This window comes from Jaculus jaculus, chromosome 16, assembly GCF_020740685.1.
Source record: "Jaculus jaculus isolate mJacJac1 chromosome 16, mJacJac1.mat.Y.cur, whole genome shotgun sequence".
Lineage (NCBI taxonomy): Eukaryota > Metazoa > Chordata > Mammalia > Rodentia > Dipodidae > Jaculus > Jaculus jaculus.
In genome coordinates, this window is record NC_059117.1 from 40,758,577 (window position 1) to 40,776,795 (window position 18,219).

General features: G+C 43.2%; 1 protein-coding gene and 1 non-coding gene across 2 annotated transcripts in view; one reads left to right on the forward strand and one right to left on the reverse strand.

The window, feature by feature from the left end:
* The window catches only part of Jazf1 (JAZF zinc finger 1), a 336,912-nt gene that overhangs the window by 97,930 nt on the left and 220,763 nt on the right, over positions 1-18,219 (reverse strand). The gene's annotated exons all lie outside the window — the stretch shown is intronic.
* Positions 9,726-9,830, forward strand: LOC123455427. The gene has a single exon (XR_006633904.1). It is a non-coding gene; the product is annotated as a U6 spliceosomal RNA (small nuclear RNA).

Genomic DNA, 18,219 nt, shown 5'->3' on the forward strand with positions numbered 1-18,219 from the left:
GCCAGTTGCAGGCAAGGTCCTTAATGACTCTCGCCCTAGAATATCGTAGCCAATCTTAGAGTTCCTTCCTAGCGCCAGCCTCCTGCCCCCGCACAACATAGTGCCAAGGTTGCTTCTGCTGTGTTCTAGTTCATGGCTTCCTCCCGCGCTCGTGGCAAGCGCCTTCCACCAAGGTGTTCAGTGCCACCCTGACAAGGGTGCATGGCAGTTGGCAATGGCAGAGGGGCATTATCTGCTAATGGTGCTAAGGGTACAAGATTTGAAAGATGGGTCTGAGGAACCAGATCTGAAATTTAGCTGCTCAGGAGTCTGAGGCAGGAGGACTGCAAATTCAAGGCCAGTTTGAACTACACAGTAAGTGCAAGGCCAGTCTAGGGAACTTGAGACCTTGTCTCAAAAGTGAAAAGTGGGCTGGGTAAATGGCTCAGCAGTCAAAGGCATCCACATAAAGACAGCCACAAAAGGTGGCCCAGCATCTGGTGTCTGCAGTGACAAGAGAATGACACACGCACACACACATAAACAAGTATAGTAAAAACTAAAGATTAGCAAATCTGCTTAGGGAAAAAAAAAGGTGACAAAAGAGCTGAGGATATAGTTAGTGGTGGAGTGCTTGTCTGCCATGCGAGGCCCTGCTTGCAATCCCAACACTGCCAAAAGAGCCCGGGTTGATTTCTAATGACACCCCAGGTTTCCTGCAATTGAAAGTGTTCTAAACAACCTACCCCTTGACCTCCTCTCTCAAAACTGCTAATATAAGGCCTCCTTGAGAGGAGCTGCAACGTTTGGATTTAGCGGTTCCACTACTGCCCTGTGATTTTATGAAGGATGGCCCCAGTGGTCAGCCAGGCCTCCTAGCCCTGTGGTCTGTGGCACAGCCAGCTTGTTGTGTTTGGTGAGAAGCACAGGCAGGGAGTTGAAGGGGTGGTCACCCTGGCATCTCACCTGGCCCACAAGCTATGGGGTGTGTCCAGCAGCCCTGTTGGAAGGGATCCAGGCCCCCAGCCAAGAGTGAGAGTCAGTCTGGAATCTTCGAGGAAAGCACACCCTGCAGGCTACACTGCCTGGCAGTACATTAACAAGACAGGACTTAGTTCACTGTGTTCAGCTTATTCACAGGAAAAGAAACTTTGCAGGTGAGACAGGAGAGTACCTATGAGTAAGTTGCTGTAGGAGCTATACAAGTGTGTACAAATGATTTGACCTGTGTGTCTTCATTTCCCATGGGTAAAATGAGGCATATTACCTCTGCATTGGCTAACATGAATATAAAGCTGTTAGTACAGGGCTCGAAAGATGGCTCAGTGGTTAAGGTGCTTGCCTGCAAAGCATAATGACCTGAGTTCGATTCCCTAGTACCCACATAAAGCCAGATGCACAAACTGGTGTATGCATCTGGAGTTTATTTGCATGTGTGTGTACACGTGTATACATCTATATATATCTAAGTCTATATCTATATCATTTATATGTTTCTAATATCATCTTCTTTTTCTCCCAAGGACATATTTCAAGTGGTCACACTGATATTAATGTAAAGAAACATTGTTACCAATACAAAAATGGAAAAAGAACATAAATTTGTTTATTATTTGATATTTTTGTGAACTTAAATATACATTTAAAGAGAAAGATCAAACTTTCAGAAATGGTAATTTTTGTGTCTTCATAAGAACTTAAAATTGTAGATATTTCCTCTACCATTTAAATTTCCATCTGTCCTTCCTTCCTTCTTTTCTCCTTTCTTTCTTCCCTCCCTCCTGCCCTTTTTTTTCTGCAGAAAAAGCCTAGGCTAACCTGGAACTGACTATGTAGCTCAGAGTAGCCTTGGTCTGGTAACAATTCTCCCTCAGCCTCTCAAGTGCTGGGATTAAGTGTGTTAGCCACCATGCCTGGCTCCTGTGTTTATTTCCTTAAGGCAAGGTATTCAGATAACACCACTGCAATACAAATATTTAAATTAATTTTCTCATATAATCTGAAAACAATTTTTTTTAAAAAGGAAAAGTTAAGTGTGTGCTGGCTATGATCACAGTGGCCATGGGGTAGTGGCCTTACATCTCATGCCTGCATCTCAGAGCCCTCACATAACATATGAACAAGAACTGCAAGTTGTTCTGTTGTTTTTCTCTCAGAAAAACAAAACAAGTGTTAATAGTTACATCTTTACAGGATGTGAACCAGATCTGAGATAGTAAATGACTTGTATAAGTCCCTTCTACAAGTCTGTGGCAAAAGAGAACTTTTCAGTGCATTACTGCAACTGGAAGGTCACTACTATGAGGTTAGATGTGAGCAAGGGTTGGCAACATTTTCTGTAAAGGATCAGAAAATAAATATTTTAGGTTTGGGTGTAAAAGCAGCCATAGCTAATTTATAAGTAAGTATATATGGCTATTATCAATAAAATTTTATTTACAAAAACAAGTAGAGGGTCAGATTTGTTTTATAAATCAGCTCATAAGTTTCTGGTGTAGATATGAATTGCCAATTATAAAACCAGTCTTTTAAGATCTGTCTTGAAAAAAACAAGCACACGATACACACTGAAAGAATGAACTCTTGTGTGTGCAGATGTGGGATACCTTATGCAGCATATGTGTGTTAGCACATGGTGTACATTGGGTAATGTCTAGAAAGTGCTCAGGAAAGATTTCTCCTGGCCCATCATGGATGAGTCCTGAGCAGAAGTTCATCTGAGGCACTAATGGCACGTGCTTTAAAAAAAAAAACAAAAACCACCAGGGCCCCAAGCTGCTGCAAATGAACTGTAGATGCATGCCCTACTTGTATATCTGGCTTTTTTATGTGGGTACTGGTCATTAGGATTTGCAGGCAAGTGCCTTAACCACTGAGCCATTTCTCCAGCCTTGGCATGGGCTTTTAATTATGGCTTTTTTAAAGAGTCTTCTGGGGAAGGGATAAGACAAGGAACAGGGGACAAGGAGTAAAAAGAAATTTTCATGTGTGGAGAATGAGGAAGGAAAAGAAAGACCATCAGGTCTGGGAAGGCCATTTGCAGTTGAAGGGGACCAGGGCAGTTATTACCTAGAGAATTTCCTATGTTTTTCCTCAATTCAACTGTGGGCAGAAGGAGGATACATGGAGTGTGTCAGTCCATGAATAATTGAATGCTGCCTGAAGTAGCATAATTTTGGCTCTACATCCATAATAGTTGGGGAATTAAAAAGCTGTCCCCAACATGATCACAGTACTTTATAAAGACGACTGCTATGCAAAATCAGATATTGCCAACTATAATTCAGGTGCCAGGGAGGGGCACAGTATAAGCTCCCAGTCCACTGGAAATGAAAAATGAAACAGGATTCTCAACACAAGATACAGACTTATAAAAGGGTGTTAATGAAGGTTTCAGTTATACATGATGTATCCTAAACCATTTCAATGTGTTTCTACTTGCTGAAAACTTATCTTTAAATAACCACAACTAGGGCTCAATCAAAAGTAAGAACAAGAAGTCTTCCAACATGTGAAAATGAGCTTGGGGATGGGGACACCTTCTGTCCCCTCCTACATACCTCAGACCTGAATGGATTTGGAACCCTTGTGTTGTGTGGTGGACTGTAAACAATGACTTTGTTCTAGCTTTGAAACTTAATGCATGCACATTTGGAAATTTTTATGTTTCATTTTTGTTGTTGTTTTGCTTTTGGAGGTAGAGTCTCACTCTAGCACAGGATGACCTGGAATTCACTATGTAGTCTCAAGGTGTCCTTGAAGTCACAAGCAACCCTCCTACTTCATCCTCCCAAGTGCAGGGATTAAAGGCGTGCGCCACCATCCATGCCTGGCTTCTTAATTGCAATGGTGCATAATCATGAAAGGGCCCCACCTGATGCATATAAGGCTGATATATGTGTAAGATGTATACGAAGTGGACTGTCACTCACTGAGACACTGCAGGCAGCCAGGAGACATTTCAGGCCTTTCCAGGAGGGCCACTACCATCAGCTCTAGGATGTGGATATTATGTTTTCCATCTTCCAATGAAGGAAGTTGGACTGAAGTGATGGCAGGATGTCCGTGCTTTGAATTCGAACCTGGGCCGGTCGGATTGCAACATCCACTGAGTCATACTTCCTCCTACTGTGAATGTGATTCATTGTAAAAGAAGCAAGCACTTGTCTAAGAAACAGATGTGCCCTAAGTAGCTAATCATTTTTTTTTTAAGTTTAAAATACTATACATTTCACATATAGTAGCCTCAAACAAGTTTATACCCATTCTAGTAAAATAATCAATTGGAGAAAAGAAAACAAGGCCAGATGTGGTAGCTCATGCCTTTAATCCTAACACTCGGGAAGCTGAGGGAGGAGGAGCACTGTGAGCTCAAGGTCAGCCTGGGCTTCAGAGTGAATTACAGGTCAACCTGAGCTAGAGATTCTGCCTCAAAAAACAAAGTGTGTGGGCTGAAGAGACAGTTCAGCAGTTAATAAAACTTGCTTGCAAAGCCTGCAGGCTCCATTTCGATTTCTCAGTCAGTACCCGTGCAAAGCCAGACACACAACGTGATGCCTGCATCTATAGTTCATTTGCAGTGGTGAAAGGTCCTAGCACACCCATTACACACACACACACACACACACACACACACACACACACACACTCCCTTTCAAATAAATAAATAAAAGTATTTTGAAGAATATCTTATAATTATAACTTATAATATCTTATTATAGTAGCCAGGGGATGCTTCAGAATTTCTTCCCTATATTGTCTTATAGCTAACATTGTTTTTTTAAATTAAGATTTATCTGGGCACATGCACACGTGAGAACACAGAGAAGAAGACAGAAAGAGAGAGGAGGAGAACGACAAGTGGGCCAGGGCATGCTGCTGCCGCAAATGAACGCTAGACACATGTGTCACTTTGTGCATCTGGCTTTATTTGAGTACTGGGTAACTAAATCTATAACTGCTGAGCTATGTCCCTAGCCCCGTTTTTCTTCCTTTTCTCCCTTTTGGACTATGTGGGAACTTTCATTTTCTTCTTCTGTTTTAAATTTAATTTTAACACACATATTGCATTTTATTTGTGTATCCCTTCTTCCCTTTCTTAATTGTTCTAGTATTTTACATATTTCCATAAACATTTGCATTTACTTCCCCACCTTTTTTGTGGCAGTGTTGGGGATTGAATCCAGGGCCTTGCACATGCTAGGCAAATGCTCTCCCACTGAGTTACACCCCCAGTCCTGCTTCCCAAACCTTTCTAATTAGAATGTTTTTAGACCATCAATAGCAGTCAACATTAGACTATTTACCATTTACATTCATGTTCCCATCACTCACTCATATGGCACTGCTCTCTCCATGTGCCTATCATGTGTGGACAGCATTCCAGCCACACTAGTTAGATGAGTCTTCAGGAGTGATCCATGATGGGCTTTTAGAACCCAGCCGATTGGTAAATTGGGAGTGGAAAAAGTGAAAGGTAACGGTTTTGACTGGCCTATCATTCTGTGGTTACACCACTCAAAGACTATACAAGGCTACTTGCAAGTTAGCAGAACACTCTGGGTACCACTCCCTCTGGCTGATGAAGGGCTCCTTCCAGTGCTGTGGGCATTGGGCCAGTAAGTAGATTCCCAGGCAGAGAGGAATGTCAAGAGAAATCCACACTTCCATTTTAAGTTGGTAAAAAGCAGGAACTCAAGAGGCTGAGCAGGTATTAAAATAATCAATCACCTTGCACAGTACCACTTCTATCTTACACACAGTGCATCTTTCTCATCACACCTCAGTTTGGATGTCACACCAGATCAGAATCTTTTATTATTGTTATTTTTGTTTTTTTGAGGTAGGGTCTCACTCTAGCTCAGGCTGATCTGGAATTCACTATGTAGTCTCAGATTGGCCTTAAACTCACAGCAATTCTCCTACCTCTGCCTCCCAAGTGCTGGGATTAAAGGTATGTGCCACCATACCCGGTTCCACAAGCTTTTAAAAACTATGGCTCTTAGTTTGAAGAAAAAAAAATTCAGTACAAAAATCTTATCCCATAGTGCCTTGGTAATGAACCAAATGAAAAGTCACTGGGTGTTTTCTGGTCTGCTCCCCCTGGCTATGACTTCTGTTGCAAGAGGTGGGAAAACAATTCAATTCCACTAACATGACTGAGCACTACTCAGAGCTGGCACTGGGCCACTTCAGTGAGATATGGTATCACATAGGAGTTTCTCACCTCATGACATGGGTGTGGGAGGTGGGAGGAATAAAAAATGAAATATAACTCAAGGAAAATGTAAGTATAGCATGGCCATTAAAAACTCCCTTTAAATATTTCATTAAAATTTTTAAATTTTGTAGTATACATGGATCAAGTTTTACTCACATGATTTGTCTTTCTTTACGTATGGGCCAAAATGTTCTGGTAAACATAGACCAAGGAGATTTTTTTTTTTTTTTTTTTTTTTTTTGCAGGAATGGGGATTGAACTCAGGGCCTCCTACATGCTGAGTAAATGCTCTACCACTTAACCACTTCCTTAGCCCCAGCATAATTATGAGTGCAAACACAGAAGGTAATGCAGAGGCAATCATTAGCTGACCAACAAGCACAATACAGGATTCCAAAGTATGACTTCAGGGGGTGAGAAGGTAAGGAGCAGCCGAGCTGTAAATGCCAGAGAACGAATGTGCTGTTTCTACAGCAGGACTTGCATAGCAAAATCCTTCAGGGTCCTCTTTGGGGACTCCTTAATTTATATGGATAGTGACACACATGCAAAGACACAAATATGATGTTGCATGTTTAGGAAAAAGTAAAAATAAAACCAAGTAGTCTGGCTACAGATTTAGAAGTTTTGATCTCCAAATCACATTTTCAACAACAGAGTCATTTCAGCGAGCTATATTTGACTAAACAGTCTTTGTGGCTTTGGTGCTTGTGCGGTTACTGTATTTTTGCACACTTGTGGACAAGATGTTGGCTTCGTTTTACAACCAACATCTTGTCCACATCAGGGGAGCTTTCTCACACAGACACGCATACCATGTGGGCTACCTGCTGAGTTCTGGCAAGCTCCACAGACTGCAGAACATAATGGGAAGGCAGTTGGAGTGGAAAAAAACCTTCCTGGGAATTTTTTAAGTGGTTCCAAAAAAAAAAAAAAAAAAGAAAGAAAGAAAAAAAGGCAAACCATTTCCTAAATGTCCCACAGTGTGAGTTGGCACAGGAAAGATAGTCCAGGAAATGAGGTGTAAAAAGTGTACACAGGTTCCCTCACAGGAGAAGCATTTTGCAAACAGCCAACATAAAGAATGCATTTCTCTTTGGGAAGTCAACCACTTGAAAGGTCTACTTTTTAATTAGCCGAGTGCAAGTCGAAAGAGCAGGAGCTGAGCCTGGAGTCACGGGTTCCACATGGCGCCCTGGCCGGTTCCTCCTTGGGGGTGGGTTCTCCACATGGTTATGGTCCTCAGCGTTTCAGGTGGAGGAGGCTTAGCAGGTCAATGCCATCTACATGGAATCTTTTACTCTTCTACTTTGCTTTCATGATTTCCTCGAGTGAATTATGTGACTTACCAAAGCAAGGTATAAATCCTCAGAAGTTTAAGGCCAAAAAGGCAGAAAAAAGAGGAAATGCAATAGCGCCACTTAAAGGCATTTCAAGAACAAAACAACAATGGGTAAAGCAACAGTAAGCATTTTTCAATCCGCCCCCCCCCCCAAAGCACATACCCATCCCATCTGTACATGAACTCTAACAGCCAATCAACTTGTTATGGCAAATGCAATTTTCCAGATGGTACCCTCTGGGATAGACTCTGGAGCAGTTATGTCCTGACCCTATCCATCTAGAAACAAACCACACCAACAATCCACTGTACAGAAGAGATCATCTGGTAAAGTTTAAACGTCAGTTGGATTAACCCAAGCATCAAGGCTATCACAGCGCTGTGAGAGCCGAGGCTATAAAACCCTTAGAAGAAAGACGGGAATGCCCTCTTGACCATGGGGTAGACAATGGTTCTTCTAGGACACCAAAACCACAAGTGGAAAAAACTGAAAACAAAGAAAACTATACCACACTAAAACTAAAAGTTTGTGGAACAGGGCTGGAGAGATGGCTTGGCGGTTAAGCGCTTGCCTGTGAAGCCTAAGGACCCCGGTTCGAGGCTCGGTTCCCCAGGTCCCACGTTAGCCAGATGCACAGGGGGGCGCACGTGTCTGGAGTTCGTTTGCAGAGGCTGGAGGCCCTGGCGTGCCCATTCTCTCTCTCTCCCTCTGTCTTTCTCTCTGTGTCTGTCGCTCTCAAATAAATAAATAAAAAATTAAAAAAAAAAAGTTTGTGGAACAAATGAGGGGCCAGGAATGTAGTTCAGTTGGTTATATGCTTGCCTAGAATTCATGAAACCTTGGTTGGTGGAGGTAGGATAATCATTAGTTCAAGGTCACACTCAGCTATAGAGCAAATCTAGGGCCAGCCTAAGCTCCATAAGACCTTGTCTCAACGATAAAATAAATGACATGCAACCGATATCACTAGTGAGTTCAACCTGCAGAATAGCAAGGAATATTTACAGGTCATATATCTGGTAAGGGGCTATATCCAAAACATAACTTTTAGTACTCAATAGTAAAAAGACGGGTAACTACTGAGGAACAATCAGTCCTCTTAGCTTCCCAAAGAAGGGAAAACTACTTGGCCAGCATGACCCTGCCTGATCCTAACAGACAGAATATACCAGTAAACTATATGGCTACTCCTGGATTCCTAAAGTCTCCTTTGGAGAGCCATTAGTGACCTCTAAAATTAGCCCTTGATTAAATTTTGGCTGTCTGCTTGGTCTTAAACACTCAGAGAGCTCCTTGAACATTCTTTTTTCTTTCCACTCATTTTCCCAGATCCGTATCTGGTCACATGGACTCCTGAGCTACATGTGGCCCATCTGGGCTTTTGGGCTCCATGTGATGTAATTCTCTTCTCCCCATTTTATTTCCCCTTACCTCCTAGCCTTCCCCTTTCTACATTCCTTTGTAAAATCTGAATAAAACGAGGTATTAAAAAAAAAAAGACAGGTAATCAACTTAAAATGGTAGACAAAATATTTGAAAAGAAGCTTGACAGATGGCTCAGCAGGCACTTGCAACAAAGCCTAAGGACCAGAGTTCAATTCCCTAGTACCCATGAAAAGCCAGCTACACAAGGTGACACATGTGTCTGGAGTCTGTGTGTGGGGGCTGAAGGCCTTGGCCTGCTCATTTTCTCTCTCTCTCTTCCCCTTTCTCTGTTTCTTTTACTCACTCTCAAATAACTAAATATTTTTTTTAAAAAAATATTTGAAAAGACATTTTTTCTAAGAAGATATACAAATGGCAAATAAATGTTTGCAAAGATGTTCAACATCATCAGCCATTAACATCCCAAGGAGTTTCTTCTTTGTACCCACAAGGAAGGCTACAATCAGCTGGAGAATAGTAGGTGTTGGTAAGGATGCAGAGAAGCTGCACATGGGAATGTCAGGTGGTGTAGTCGCTTTGGAAAAAGAGTGTGGCAGACCCCCACAAAACAGTAGTTCAATGGGTGAATGGATAAACAAGACTTGATTCGAGCATACACTGGAACATTGTTTGGCAGTAAAAAGAAAGCACTGACTCATGCTGAAAGATGGGTGAGCCTTGAAAATATCATGCTAAGTGAAAATGGCTAGACAGAAAAGGTCACAGAGAGTTATGATTCCATTTATACAGAATGTTCAGTGCTTTGGCAGCACATATACTAAAATTGGAACGATACAGAGAATATTAGCACACAGACTGTTCACATAGGTGAATCTACACAGACAGAAAGTGGACCAGTAATTACTAGGGGTTGGGAAAATGTGGGAATGGATGGCAACAACTAATGTTCATTGGCTTGGGAAAGGATGGAAAAAAATATGGAGATGGTTATATAACTGCGAATGTAGTAAAAATAAGCTGTATACCTTTAGTAGGGGAAATGTATGGTCTATGAATATATCAGTAAAACTGTTAAAATTTAATTGAATAGTTTTCAATTACTAGCCTCCCAACACGTTCATGTAGTTCCCAAGCTTGTGTACCATGGTCTGAAGGGAATGGTACGGTACCATGTGGTAAAGATACCCAACAGCAGAAGTGGGACCCCATGCTGCCGCCCAGCTACACAGAGGTCCATGCAGCTCTCGGTGAGCAAGGCCTAGGAGCACACAGAAGGCGGTGCTTTCTCTCTGGGACTCCCTTGCTTCACCCTGGTCTCAGGCCTGTTCACTTTCCATGGTACCCCGCCCCCTCAGAAGGTCAAAACATCTGCTAATAGGAAGACAACTGTTTAAGCTTCAACCAGCACTCGTTCGTTTTCACCAAAAGTATTTTTTCAAGAAACTAAATGTTCCCCTTCTCCTTTACTTTAGGGAAAAGAGAAATGACCTAAGAGAGGAGTGGTTTGGCAGAGCTCAGAAGGAAAGTCAAGTGAGAAAAGTGATATGCCTGCCCGGAGGGCACGTTTCCTGTGGCCACCAGAAGTCACAGTGCTTCCTCGTTTTGACAGGTTGGTCTGGGGTGGTCTTTGGCAACATGTCCTACCTCAACTGATGCCCACCATATCTCACTGGTTCTTTGTCACACCAAAAGGCCTCAACTGACTTTGTGACTTTGTCAACACAATGGACATAGAGTGACTGCAATCATAAAAGGTCAATTTTATGCTATTCAACAATCTTGTATTTTTTATTTATACTTCTGTGTGGTTTCTCTAAGGCATGCTCAGCATACATTTTGAATGTTGCTCAGTTTATCCCACATACAACCTCAGGCACAAAGTGTTCCTAAAAGCATATGTAAGCTTTCAGCTGTATCTGGTCCACTTGCTTACATCTACTACAGTTTGATGGCAGATGCTGGAGGTTCAGGATGGAAACATCTGTGCCTCCTGACTTCCAGTCCCACCTATGGGTGGTGAAAATGGCTCATAAGGCCAGCCTTTCTAGTTATATGTCCTGATTAATTTGCCATTATCAAAGACCCCTGTTTATTATCCTCTCCAGAGTGAGCTCCAAATATTTCATTCCATCATAGCCAAATAGTTGAAATTATAGACACGCTCACTAACTCCAAGTTCAAAGATTCCATCACTCAGCAAGTTAAGTAGGTGTTTAGCCTTTACAGTTCTATTGTTAGTTTTGCCCTCTGTGTCCCTCAGACAAGCATTTGTCCAAATCTTTACAAGATGCTTCACCAATGGCACAGGGAGGTCTTCATGCACTTGCATGGCTTCGTGTCAACTGGGGTTGTAGAAATCCTGCCAAACTCACCTTTAAAATTTTTTTTTGTTACTTTTATTTATTTGAGAATGACAGAGTGAGAAAGAGGCAGAGAGAGAGAGAGAGAGAGAGAGAAAGAGAGAGAGAATGAGCGTGCCAGGGCTTCCAGCCACTGCAAACAAACTCCAGATGCGTGCACCCCCTTGTGCATCTGGCTAATGTGGGTCCTGGAGAATCAAGCCTCGAACCGCGTCCTTATGCTTCACAGGCAAGCGCTTAACTGCTAAGCCATCTCTCCAGCCCCAAACTCACCTTTTCATGCTCACCTCTCAGAGACCAGAGAGCTTCATGCATTAGGAAGGACGCACTTATGTATAGGCAAGGAAGTGTTTAACATGGGCTCCACAGACTAATTCAGGCAACATTTGAAACCAATCAGACTCCTTACCAGCTTTGTGTATATTCTTTACCCCAGGCTCTGCCTGTTTTCTGTAACTGAAAATTGGGACCAATATACACCTTGCCCGTTAGGCTGTTAAAAGGATTATAGGAAATGCAAAGCAGTTACTCAATAAAACACTAGCCATTATCATTGAAGTTTTGTCTTTAGGATGCTCCCAGGATATCTTTGCATTCTACTGTGCTCAAATGTAAACAAAACGTGATTCTTCTCCAACAGTATATGTACTAATAGGGAAAATGTTGACTTGAAAACACACAAATCTCTGGAGAAGACTTATTGCTTATAAACAAAGGAAATAATTTAAGCAACGAGTGTTCTCTTTTGTTTTTATGGATGTCTAACAAGAGAGTCAATATGCCAAGGAAAGGCTTTATATCCCATTAGGAAATCTCATATACCAGGCTAAATACGACCATCCATTAAAACTGTTTTTCCCGGGCTGGAGAGATGGCTTAGCGGTTAAGCGCTTGCCTGTGAAGCCTAAGGACCCCGGTTCGAGGCTCGGTTCCCCAGGTCCCACGTTAGCCAGATGCACAAGGGGGCGCACGCGTCTGGAGTTTGTTTGCAGAGGCTGGAAGCCCTGGCGCACCCATTCTCTCTCTCTCCCTCTATCTGTCTTTCTCTCTGTGTCTGTCTCTCTCAAATAAATAAATAAAAATTAAAAAAAAACAAACTGTTTTTCCCATCTCTCTATTTCTTTGGAAATAGAAAGGAAAAGATATTTCCATAAAAGCCAAAACATCATAGATTTATTTGTGATATAGAAAGCGAAAGTTCGGCACTGGGAAGGCAGCTTAATGGCAGCGTGCTTGCTGAGCATGCACTGGTGCCTGGGTTCAACCCCCAGTACCACCAGAGAGAAAAAGGTTCTGATAGTCCCACACCAACTACTGATAGTTATTGAGAAAATGCTGGAATGTATGCAATTGTACATTTCTTTACCAGCTTAAATATTTTTTTCATATCTTATTTATCTGTGGGGAGGGGCAGATAGAGAATGGGTATGCCAGGGCCTTCAACCACTGCAAACAAACTCCAGATGCATGTGCCACCTTGTGCATCTGGCTTATGGGGATTAAAGAGTGTACTACCAGGCCCAGCCCTCTAATGATTTTGTAACACATCTAAAATACCAATCTTGGCCCCTATACACAGAAAGTAGGTTACACTCTTGTGCTCCTATCTGCCATCTGCACCTTTTGCCACTGTTCATTGTTTAGCTACAAACAGGAAGTGTGGACTGAGTCTCTCAGACCTCCTCTGTGCTGCATAGCCCAGTAGCAGCTGGCCATGCAGTGTGGTCTGGGGAGCACAGGGCAGACTTTCCTCCTCCAACACACACTAAAAGTGCTAGTTACAGCTTCATTACTCGGGCCTCAAGAACTATCTGCTTATCAGGAACTCACTGCTTAAAATATCAAAGAAAACCTTTGGTCACCAGCTCATGGCTTAGCAGGGATGGATTGACAGGGAGCTGAGCCAAAAGTGGTATGAACAATGGCTTGGGATAGGTGAGGACTGAGCCTTACAGTGAGAGATAGCACTGGGGGAAGTGGAAGCGGGAGAATCCTCCCACATTCTCCAGGGCAGCTCACAGATCCTATCTTAGCTCCAGGACTCTGAGAGTACCAAGCTAGAGTGAGAGGCTTGTGGGTCCGGAGAGAAGGCGAGGAGTCGTGTGTCCCTGGAATATGATGGCTGGTGTGCCTGTCCCACAAGCCAGTTAGCTACAGACACAGCCCCACCCCTTTCTGGACAACTGTAGCATTAAGCGTTTAGACAAAAAGTAACCCAGGCCTCTTAGAGGTGGGACAACCATGTGCAAGTCCCTAGGGAAAATGACATCTTGCCATTGACAACCAGGACCATTTAGCACTAGCCACTGGTTTACTGGTCATTCAGGCAATGGGTTCCTCCACCTTCTTTGCTCTGTGATGAAAACATCACGAGGTCTGCACATGCGTATCCTGCAGTGAATGTATTAACATGGGTAATAGTTCTCCATTTGCATGTTGCCAACCTGCTACTTCCTAACTGGAGTTGAGAGTGGTGTGTGAGAAGGGTTTGAGGAGCAAGGCAAACAATGGGGTCAGGCTGAGAAGTGGACCAGAAGCCCTACAAGGGGCAGCATGGCCCCGGGGGCTCCTTAGAGGCAGGGAACCTGGGTCCTGTTGTCTGCTCCCTAGGGATACTGCACCAGCTCTGCTGCGCATGCAAAGCAAGCCTTAACACAAAGGCCTCTTTCGTGCCAGTTTTGAGGCACCTTGGAAAGGGTGGTTTTAAAAGAAAGGCAACAGCTTTTTGTTGTGGCCACTGAGGGCTGTCACAACCCTCATAGGGCTGGGAGGTCGTGTGCTCTCCTTGCATTCTCTGTCAGCCTCCTCCGAGTGTTCCTCGGCTCTCACTATCTCATACTCAGCCACACTCTCTCCTCTCTCCTTTATTCACCTGCTCAATGACCCACATCCGCCTCCCAGCCCACCTGCCTCAGTGCAATTCATTTGATCTCTACAGCTGGCATTTTTAGCACTACATGTGTGTGCATACGCAGATGTATATGCAGAGACTCCCTCTCCATTTTAGAACGTTTATCTTCTTTTGGAGAGGAATTACAGTACTTTTTTGTCTTAAATACAAGTTCTCCAATGAGGATGGTGACCTGGCTAAAATCCCTCTAGATTGACCAGAATAGTGAGATGCAAAAGTAGTCCAGAGACCTGGGATGGGGAGGGGTGCTTAGACTGAGGCAGCCTCGGTATCTCAGGAAGGTTTTACACCATCACAAGAACCCTTGAAATTAATTTTCTATTAAAATCTAAGCCTTTCAGTCTGATTAAACAAACTACACATTTACTGTGGATTCTGTATCTGACCTTTTAACACTGGTTTTGTCAACAAAATTTACTGTATTCATAAATACTAATGTTCTCATTTGGTTTCCTATCTTCAGCATACTGTAAATTATAAGCAAGTACATAAATGTCTTGGTCTGGTAATATAGTGACCTGAAATTACTTCCTTTTCCCTTTAAGGATGTCGCATGTCTTAATGGTAGGTGTTTTTAATTAACTTGAAGTGCCATAAGCTGCCCATGTATGAACCAAAGACAAGTGGGTTGCATTAAATTAAAAGTGTAGAATCAGACTAATGTTAACAAATTAGGCATGCCTTCAAGATGCACAATTTTCCTGTTTGGAGTTGTCATCTTATTAAAGCAGAAATACCAGGCTCCCTAGAATAGCAGTAGCAAATAAGCCTTTCAAAATTAATATTTTTGGCAATCAACTGGGAATATGATTTTAAGCTTTAAAAAGATTCCCACTTAGGCATCTCAACATTAGCATCCCTCTCTTTTCCTTCATAAATGAGCTCTATTTGGGGATCTGATCTTTTTGCCAATATAAGTCCACATTAGTACTGTAAATATTGAAATCAAATGTTACTACTTGGCCTAATTTTCTTTCAGCCCACAGTTAATCTTTATTCAGTCTTAATGAGTATTTATTGTGTGACCCTGACAGCTTGCTACTGCTGTGATAAATTATCTGACTCAAGTCCGATTAAAAATGCAACCCTGAGTGCTAATTATCTCAACAGACCTGCTTAATAATAGCAGTTCTTGTCAATTATGGACTCTCAGCATGCATGTCAATAGCAACAAATGCGCGGGCTGCCTCAGCCACTGGCTTCCCATAATGCCCTTTTACTTGCTGTATGTAAATCAGAGTGCTCCGTACCTGTGGTGACCTTTTATTAGCAAACTGTCAAAATGATAAAACTAGCCATAGGAAACCCCCACCTCCATACAATTAGAGGCTACAGCTTAGGACAACGGGAGGGCAATCAGACATGGCTAATTACGATGCATCTTATGTACGGCCTGTCCGGGAGGAAGAATTAGCTGTTTCTGAAATCTATGCCAGCTTAAGCATGGCCCACAGGAGGCCAGTACAGGAAAGTCAGGGCCAGGAACCAGGCGAGTGGAGCCAAGGAACTGCCCTGCCTGCAGTTTTTCAGGAAACGGAATCAGATCCAAGTCATGAGTCCATGACTTTGAATAAATCATTTTATCTGAAACATGAAGCCACACCATTCATTGTCATTGTTTCGGGGTTCAGGTGGGTGAGAAGCAAGGTCACAGTGAATAAGTACCTGTCCCAGTGGTTTCACATAGAGTGCTGAGTGTCAGTCTACTTTCTGCTCGTTAGCCCCTTTCCTGTAAACAATGATTAGATAACAGATAAGGGCAGCTGCAAGTACCACTTACAAAGCTTGCGTGTGCCAACAGTGTCATACAGACAGCCTGGTATCTAACCTTCCTCCTGTACCTGGCCAGAGTGGAAGACAGAAACTGAGTCATGCAGTGCTGCCTCCCACTTGTAGTTACAAATGTCTTCACTTACCAAAAGGAAGGGGGAAACGTCTTTCTAACAAGCTTGGTCAGCAAAGCAGTGCCACTGTCTGAACTGAGAACACTTATACTATGCGCCAGTCACCCCAGGCAGGGCTCTGGTGTGTTGAGTCTACGCAACCTTCTATGACACGGTGGTTCCCATCACGTTCCCTCTGGAGATGAGGAAAACAGGTTGAGAGGGGTCCAGTGACTTTCCCAATACGCACAGCTGGCCTTGCGCAGGCCTGGACTGAGGGTGAAAGTGGAAGCCCCCACCTTCTAAACCAGGAAGGCATCCAAAGTACCAGCCTCCACACGTGCCTGTAGCACAAGGGAGACAAAGTGCTGCGGGTGTGGCACAGTGACAAAGCGTTCCCAGAGCGACCCATGACAAGCTAGAAAGCACCAGTGGAAGCAGAGCAAGGAAGCAAGTCTGAAACATAAAACTTGGTGCTTTAAAATTTTTTTTAATTAATTTTTTTTTTTTTTTTTTTTTTTTTTTAGACAGGGCCTTACCAGGTAGCCCAGGCTGACCTGGAATTTACAGTCTACAGTCCTCCTGCTTCAGCTCCCTGAGTTCTGGGACGGCAGGCATGAGCCACCTCAGCCCTAGCCTTGGTCTTTTCAAGGGAATACAGATCCTGAGAAATGAAGAGAGGAGAGAGAATTTGGTTTTATGACCTAATGTATTTTAGCCTCAGATGGTATATTTGGGGGTATGCTGTTTCAAGTTTAAACACTATGTTAAATCCTGTTACATTTATTTATTTATTTATTGCTTGTATGTGTGTATATGCATGTTAGTGTGTAGAGGATACATGTGTCTATGTGGGTAAGCATGCACATCATGTGTGTGTGTGTGTCTAAGTGTGTATGTAGGTCACAGCACAACCTCAGGTGTTGTCCTTAGGCATGCTGTGTACTTCCTTTGAGACAGACTCTCTCATTGGCCAGGAGCTCACCTATTAGGTTAGACTGGCTAGCCAGCAAGCCCTGGGGATCCTCCCGTCTGCACCTCCCCAGTGCTGGGGTTATAGGTGTGTACAGCATTGTACATGCCTAATGGGGCTCAAACGCAGGTTCCCATACTCACAAGGCAAGCAGCCTACTGACTGAGCTGTCTCTTCAGCCTTGATTCTGTCACTTTCTTGCCTCTCTGCTGGCTCTTCCCAGGCCAGTGTGACAAGATCCACAGTAGAGCAAAGGTTCTCAGGACACTATGGGGTAACCTCTTCAGATACATGCTAAATTTCCCTTCATTAGAAGGGCCTGATCTCAAGTAAGCCATATTAGAGTGCATATGTTCCTTGCAGCAGAAAGAATGTAAGAGCCAGAGAATAGGGAGGAGTGCTTGGAAATGCTGTCTTCCAGACATGAAGGGGTGTTACATTTATGACCTCATAGCAACTATCATTTTCTGGAGAATATTGGGCCCATCAACATTTTGTCATGAATGATGGAAGAGGGAAGGAAAAAAAGATATCAAACTAGAAGAAGGAACAGTTGGAAAGGAGTTCACTGGAAGGGTAATGGGGGAAAGTAACAGGAGAAGGTTGTGATAATTCTGTACATTATGAAAATTGTCAACAGAAAAGTTTTTAAAAAAATACAGATGTTCCCAGCACCTACATCTAGACTGCCTAGCTTATTCAGAGAGGTGAGAGCATTTCACTTTGCCAGGGGCCAAATGGTATTTCCTGGGTGGCCACATCCTGGATGACTTTCAGAAAGGCCTCAGAGTGTGGGAAGCCACTCAGGGAAGACACAGCAGCCGGGATGCCTCAGCTATAGCTGGAGGCTGCACACTGATGGCTAACGAGGCCCAGATGCAGCTCTCAGTGACAGATCAGGGAGAAGTAAGAAAAGGAATGCGATGGTTTCCGTCTGAAACAATGTGCTCCTTCTTTTGAGACACCTTGAGCCCACTTCATGACTTCTTCCACATATGATCTCCAATAGGACGCCAATCTCTTTCCCCTCAATATGATGCCTTTAGTGCCATGAGGGTGTAAATCATGAACAGTGTGTGGGTTCATTTCCCTCTGGTGGTTTTCTAGTCAGTCATCTTCCCCTCAAGACTGCTCATGTTTCCCCCATCAAGTAAATATGCCTGT